This window comes from Lepus europaeus, chromosome X, assembly GCF_033115175.1.
Source record: "Lepus europaeus isolate LE1 chromosome X, mLepTim1.pri, whole genome shotgun sequence".
Taxonomy (NCBI): domain Eukaryota; kingdom Metazoa; phylum Chordata; class Mammalia; order Lagomorpha; family Leporidae; genus Lepus; species Lepus europaeus.
Window position 1 is genome coordinate 91508780 of NC_084850.1, and position 8221 is coordinate 91517000.

Consider the following 8221-nt stretch of genomic DNA (forward strand, 5'->3'; position numbering starts at 1 on the left):
TCCCACCCTCCCTAGAAGGGAGTGAATAGCAGGGAGGAGGCACCATATTGATAAGGTGAGTACAGGTTGCCACAGCTCACTTCTGCACAACTAAGGAATTTTATCTGAGGGACAAAGCCGTGATCTCTACTTTGAGTCTTGCCTGGAGGGCTGCCAAGAAGTGGGGGGCCAACTTAAACCTGTGAGACGCTCCCCTCCCTTCACTTTATCACTGGCAAATATACTCAAACTGTCAAGGTGGAACACCAAAAGGCAAAAGGCTCTTGGAATGCCTTGGCTCTCTCCATGGATGAAGCAGGCTCATGGTGCCGAGAGTGGATTTTCTGCTGCCTGTGACTATGGGAACCCTGTACACTCTGACTGTGGGAACTCTGTGACTGCATGATAGGGCATGGGTTGTAGCTGGGCCTCTGGGTCATCACTGAGTCTAGTTTCAGAGGCTCAGAGTTCCCTCAGTGCTTCGGGTAGGTCATTGCAGAGGGTTCTGTGCTCACACTGAGGACCACACAGGCCCTTTGTTTGGTTCATATGCCTATATGGGTGGGGTGTGTAGCCACTGTGGACTCACCCTCGGCACTGATCACTTTGGTAGAGAGGAGGTAAGGCAGTGATCACACTAGCGATCATACCCTCTTCCCTGCTAACAATAGAGGAGATCAACCATGCCCAATGTGGGTGTCACCCTGGACTCTTGCACCACTCTTAAGCACTGACTGGAGCCTCCCAGGCCCCACCCTGCACACACCTCTGGATATCCACTGAAAGCAGACTCTCCACTAAGTCACAGAGGTGTATTTCAAACATAAACACCATCAGAGGAAAAAATCAACAAGCGGTTCCACAAAGGTCTAAAAATAAATGTAGAAATACAAAAAACATGAACAAGGAAGACAATATGCCTTCCCCTAAGAAACACAATAACTCTTCAATATTAAAATGTGAAGACAAAGATATTGATGAAATGCCTGAAGAGAAATTCAAAGAATGATCATAAGATTATTCAAAAACAATGAGAGACAAATTCATGAATTAAAAAAAATCCATACATGGGAAATCAAACTGAAATTTAGAAATGAAAAATTCAATATGTCAAATAAAAAATACAATGGAAAACCTTAACAACAACTTAGTGAGGCAGAACAAATAATATCCAAGCTAGAAAGCAACAGATCTTTGGAAATATCTCTGTCAGAGGAAAAAAAAATTTAGAAATTAGAAACATTAATTTTTGAGATTTATGGGATTATATTCACGACCTAACATATGGGTCTTGGGAGTTCCTGAGGGTGTGGAAAAAGAGAATGGATTAGAAGGTCTATTCAATGATATAATAGCAGAAAACTTCCCTAATTAGGGGAAAGAAAGGGTATCTGAATACAGAAAGCACATAGAACCCCTAATAGACCTCATCAGAAAAAATCTACACCACTATGTATTATATTCAAACTTTCAACACTAAAACATAAAAATTCTAAAATGTGTATGAGAGAAATGCTAGATTACCTTTAGCAGAATTCCAATTACACTGACAATTGAATTCTACTCAGATACCCTATAGGCTAGGAGATAATGGAGAGACATAGTCCAATTCCTAAAAGAAAAAAAATGCCAACCCAGAATACTGCACCAAGCAAAGCTCTCATTTATAAATGAAGGTGAAATAAAGACCTTGTAAAACAAACACAAACTGAATTTGTCATTACTCATCCAACCTTAAAAATGATACTTAAGGATGTGCTGCACACAGAAACAGAGAATGATAGTCATCATTATGAAAGAATGTGAAGGCAGAAGATCTTGTAGTAAAAATACAAAGGGACACCAAAGCAAACAATAGGAATATTTATGGAAAAATGGCATGATCATTACTTATCAATATTAATATTGAATATAAATGGCCTAAATTCTGCAATTAAAAGATACAGTGTGTTTGAATGGATTAAAAACAAGACCCATCTATTTTTTTTGTCTGCAAGAGACACACCTTACCAACAAAGACACACACAGACTAAAAATGAGGATGGAAAAGGATATTCCATGGTAACAGAAACCAAAAAGGAAGGAGTAGCCATCCTGATATCAGACAAAATAGACTTTAACACAAAAAATGTTAAAAGAGACAAAGCAAAGCACTATGTAATTATTTAAGGAGTCAATTCATTAGGAATATTTAGCTACCATAAATGTGTATGCATCCAATGCCAGGTCCACTGGCTATTTAAAACAAACATTAATGGATCTAAAGGGAGACAAGAACACCAAAACAATAGTAATGGGGGATTTCAACACCCCACTTTCATCATTGGACAGATCAACTAGATGAAAAATCAACAAAGAAGCAACAGAACTAATCTACATTATGGACCAAATGCACTTAACTGATATACACAGAACATTTCATCCCACAGTTGAATAATACACATTATTTTCATCAGTACATGGAACTTTATCTAGGATAGACCATATGCTAGACTATAAAGTAATTCTCAGCAACATAAAGAAATTGAAATCATGCCATGAATATTTTCATACCCAAATGAAATGTAGCTGGAAATGAACAACTTAAGAAACTCTAGAAAAAATGAAAACACATGGAGACTGACCAACATGCACAAATAAACTTACATTTTAATTGTAAAGAATAATAATATAATTGATTCCTTAATTCCTAACTTACAGTTACCACTGTGACTCATGCTTGAAGGAAGCTCATCTAACACATGTGTTTTCTCCACATTGCACGTCACAACCTTTTTGCACTGAGAAACTCTAGACAGTGAGTTGGTACTGTGCTTTGGGAATCATTTTAAACAGCAAAATTTTAATAAAAAGCACAAAAGGGGGAAACATTTCTGTAGATCATGAAAAGGAAGTTAGTTTATAGTGTGAAAGCTGAAACAAGAAGGCAGAGCATTGTATTATTGAACTTCAACTAAGAGTGTGTGTGTTGATGAATTCAGCAGTCATGTCTGCAAATAACTACCAAAGTGCCACAAGTATTGATCTGTGATTATAAATAAATTTGAGAGAGGAGATGAATTTGCAAATACAGAATATGTGAATAATAAAAATCTACTGTATGTTCAAATAATTCAGGAATAACATGGGGGAGGGAGCCAAATTATGCTTCCTGTTCATCGCCTGAGTATATTTTAAAATGGGTCCCTTTTTCAACTGCATTGGTTATTTTGTTGTTGTTGAGCTTTTTAAGTTGCTGATATATTTGGGATATTAATCCTCTGTCATATAGGTTGTTTGGAAATATTTTTCCAATTCTCTTGCATGTCTCTGTACTTTATTGATAATTTCCTTTGCTATATAGAAGCTTCTGAGTTTGATATAGTCAATTTGTTTAATTTGTTTTGTTGCCTGTGCTTTGGGGGTCCTAAGAAGTTTTTTCCCACATCAGTGTCTTCTTTATATTTCCTTCCAGCAACTTCACAGTCTCAGTTCTTAAATTTAGGACTTTGATTCATTTTGAGTTGATTTTTGTATATGGTGAGAGATATGGATCTGATTTCATTCTTTTTTTATTTTTTATTTAATGAATATAAATTTCCAAAGTATAGCTTATGGATTACAATGGCTTACCTCCCATAACTTCCCTCCCCCCCCGCAACCCTCCCCTTTCCCATTCGTTCTCCCCTTCCATTCACATCAAGATTCATTTTCAATTCTCTTTATATACAGAAAATCAGTTTAGTATATATAAAGATTTCAACAGTTTGCCCTCACATAGCAACACAAAGTGAAAAAATACTGTTGGAGTACTAGTTATAGCATTAAATAACAGTGTACAGCACATTAATGACAGAGATCCTGCATGATATTTTTTAAAAAAGATTGATTAATTTTCTATGTAATTTCCAATTTAACACCAAGGTTCTTTTTTTTCATTTTCAATTATCTTTATATACAGAAGATCGCTTCAGTATATACTAAGTAAAGATTTCATCAGTTTGCATCCACACAGAAACACAAAGTGTAAAAATACTGTTTCAGTACTAGCTATATCATTACTTCACATTGGACAACCCATTAAGGACAGATCCCACATGGGACGTAAGTACACAGTGACTCTTGATGTTGATTTAACAATTTAACACTCTTGTTTATGGCGTCAGTAATCTCCCTAGGCTCTAGTCATGAGTTGCTGAGGCTATGGAAGCCTTTAGGGTACGCTGACTTCGATCTTATTCCGACAGGGTCATAGTCAAAGTGGAAGTTCTCTCCTCCCTTCAGAGAAAGGTACCTCCTACCTTGATGGCCCTGTTATTTCACTGGGATCACCCTCACTGAGATCCTTTATTTAGGTCTTCCTCTTCTTCTTCTTCCTCTTTTTTTTCCCAGAGTGTCTTGGCTTTCCATGCCTAAAATACTCTCATAGGCTCTTCAGCCAGATGCAAATGCCTTAAGGGCTGATTCTGAGGCCAGAGTGCTATTTAGGACATCTGCCGTTCTACGAGTCTGCTGTGTCTCCCCCTTCCCATGTTGGTTTTTTTGGTTTTATCAGTTAGTATTAGCAAACACTAGTCTTGTTTGTGTGATCCCTTTGACTCTTAGATCTACCAGTGTGATCAATTGTGAACTGAAATTGATCACCTGAACTAGTGAGATGGCATTGGTACATGCCACCTTGATGAGATTGTATTGGAATCCCCTGGCACATTTCTAACTCTGATTTCATTCTTCTACATATATAAATCCAATTTTGTCAGCATCATATGTTGAAGAGATTATCCTTCATCTGCTGTATGGTCTGAGCACTTTTGTGGAAAAGCAGTTGGCTGTATGAATGTGAATTAATTTCTGGGCTCTCTATTCTGTTCCATTGATCAATGTATTAATTTTTATGTCAGTACAAAGCTCTGTTTTAATTACTACTAGCTTTATAGTATGCTTTGAAATCAGGTATTGTGATGCCTCCTGCTTGGTTTTTCTTGCTCAGGATTGCTTTCGCTATTCCGAGTCTTCTGTGAGTCCATATATATTTTAGGATTGTTTTTTCTAACTCTGTAAAGAATGCCATTGGTATTTTAATAGGGATTCTATTGAATGTATAAATTGCTTTACATAGTTTAGGCAGTTTAATATTGATTCTTCTGGTCAATGGGCAAGGAATATCATTGCATTTTATATGGGTCTTTGAAAATTTCTTTCATTATCTTTGATAATTTTCATCATAGAGATCTTATACTTTTTTATTTAAATTTATTCCTAAATATTTGCTTTTAATTGGCTTTTATGAATGGGATCCCCTTTTTGATTTCTCTTTCTGTGAATTCATCATTACCATACAAAAAGCTACTATTTAAAATATTTTTATTTATAGAATATGAACAAATTTCATGTATTTCATATATACAGATTTAGGAGCAGAGTGATGCTCCCCATCCTACTCTCCTTGCCCCTCCATGTTCCTGTCCTTTTTCCTCCTTTCTTTCTTATTCTTTCTTCTAATTTTTACATTGACATACTTTCACTTCCTGTTATTTGGTTTATCAGTTTTAACAGCTTTTTGGTGGAGTGTTTATGTTTTTCTGTGTACAACATCATGTTGTCTTCAAACATGGATAATCTAACTTCCTCTTTTCCAATTTTGATGCCTTTTATTTCTTTTTCCTCCTTAATTGTTCTTGCTAAAACGTCCAGTATTGCATTGAATAAGAGTGGTGAAAGTGGACGTTCTTGTCTTGTCCTAGATCTGAGAGGAAACATTTTTAGTTTTTCCCCATTCAGTATGATGTTGGCTGATGGTTTGTGATATATAGCCTTTATAATTTTGAAGCGTGTTCCTTCTATACCTAATTTGTGGAGGCTTTTTTTAATCATGAAAAGGTATTGAATCTTATCAAATGCTTTCTCTGCATCTATTAACATGACCATATGGTTTTTGTTCTTCGACTTATTAATGTGATTGCAGATTTGCAAATGTTGAACCATATTTACACTTCTGGGATAAGTCCCACTTTATTGTGATTAATGATCTTTTTGAAGTGGTTTTGGATTAGATTTCATAGTATTTTGTAAGGAATTGTTGCATCTATGTTTCTTAAGGATATAAGTCTACAGTTTTCTTTTCATGTTGTGTCTTTACTTGGTTTCAGTATCAAAGTAATGCTAGCCTCATAAAGAATTTGGCAGGATTCCATCAATATTTTGGAATGGTTTGAAGAGTATTGGAGTTACTTCCTCTTGAAATGTTTTGTAGAATTCAGTAGTAAAGTCATGAGGTTCTGTACTTTTCCTTGAGGGAAGGCTTTTGATTATTGCTTAAATCACTTTGCTTGTTATGTGTCTGTTAAGATTGTCTATATATTCTTGATTTAATCCTGGTTATTATATGAATCCAGGTATTTATTCATTTATTAGAAGTTTTCCAGTTTATTAGCATATAGTTCTTCATAGTATTTTCTTTTTTTTCTTTTTTTTAACTTTTATTTAATGAATATAAATTTCCAGTGTACAGCTTATGGATTACAATGGCTTCCCGCTCCCATAACTTCCCTCCCACCCGCAACCCTCCTCTCTCCCGCTCCCTCTCCCCTTCCATTTGCATCAAGATTCATTTTCAATTCTCTTTATATACAGAAGAACAATTTAGTATGAAGATTTCAACAGTTTGCACCCACATAGAAACACAAAGTGAAACATACTGTTTGAGTACTAGTTATAGCATTAAATCACAATGGACACCACATTAAGGACAGAGATCCCACATGAGGAGCAAGTGCACAGTGGCTCCTGTTGTTGACCCAACAAATTGACACTCTAGTTTATGGTGCCAGTAACCATCCTAGGCTGTCGTCATGAGTTGCCAAGGCTACGGAGCCTTTCAAGTTTGCCGACTCTGATCATATTTAGACAAGGTCATAAAAGACAGAGTGAGGATAGTAACCAATGATCCTAAGAGTGGCATTTACCAGGTTTGAACAATTATACAGCATTAAGTGGGGAAGAGGACCATCAGTATCATCATTTTCTTTTTCTTTTTTTATCTTTTATTTAATGAATATAAATTTCCAGTGTACAGCTTATGGATTACAATGGCTTCCCCCTCCCATAACTTCCCTCCCACCCGCAACCCTCCTCTCTCCCGCTCCCTCTCCCCTTCCATTTGCATCAGGATTCATTTTCAATTCTCTTTATATACAGAAGAACAATTTAGTATGAAGATTTCAACAGTTTGCACCCACATAGAAACACAAAGTGAAACATACTGTTTGAGTACTAGTTATAGCATTAAATCACAATGGACAGCACATTAAGGACAGAGATCCCACATGAGGAGCAAGTGCACAGTGGCTTCTGTTGTTGACCCAACAAATTGACACTCTAGTTTATGGTGCCAGTAACCATCCTAGGCTGTCTTCATGAGTTGCCAAGGCTATGGAAGCCTTCCAAGTTTGCCGACTCTGATCATATTTAGACAAGGTCATAAAAGACAGAGTCAGGATAGTAACCAATGATCCTAAGAGTGGCATTTACCAGGTTTGAACAATTATACAGCATTAAGTGGGGAAGAGGACCATCAGTACACACAGGTTGGGAGTAGAGCCATTGGTGGTAGAGTAGAGGTTATGATTACAAAGGAATGAGGCCCAAGTGCACTAGACAGGGCCTAGAACAAAGGACAGAGTCATTATTAGAGGAGCTAAGAAAGGTGCTGTCTAAGCTACAATTAAGTTTTCTGATTGAGAGGCAAATAGAACCTGACAGAAGGGGCTTGATAATAATCTATTGGGCTTTAGGCCTTGTAAATTCAGAGGCCCAGACCTATCTATCTCTTCCCATGGGGTATATCCTATGGGAGGTGTGAACCTCCTAGGAGAAGGCACTCTGTTGACTTTCATTACTTGGCTGGCCTGGGAGGAGAGCTGGCCAGGTAAATGCAGGTGGCATCTCTAACAAGAAATTTACAGTTCTGCCTGCAATGTGGCTGACCCTACTTGACCATACACTCAGCTGCAGAGGTCACTTTGGAAGTTGGGCTGAGTGAAGGGCTTTTCAGCTTAGAGCCAATAAGATCTGTGGCTCTGACCTGGGCATCCTTCGACTCCAGGGCAGGTCCATTTCCAGTGATCCAGCTCTTGGCAGAGCTGCCAGGGCTCTTCACAAGCTGACTTCTGCTGAAGCCCAGGCTTACCACATTGAAAGCCACTGCAGTGGACTGGCCTGTTGGGTCTCCTTGAGGGCAGATCACTGTACAGATCAGCCATTA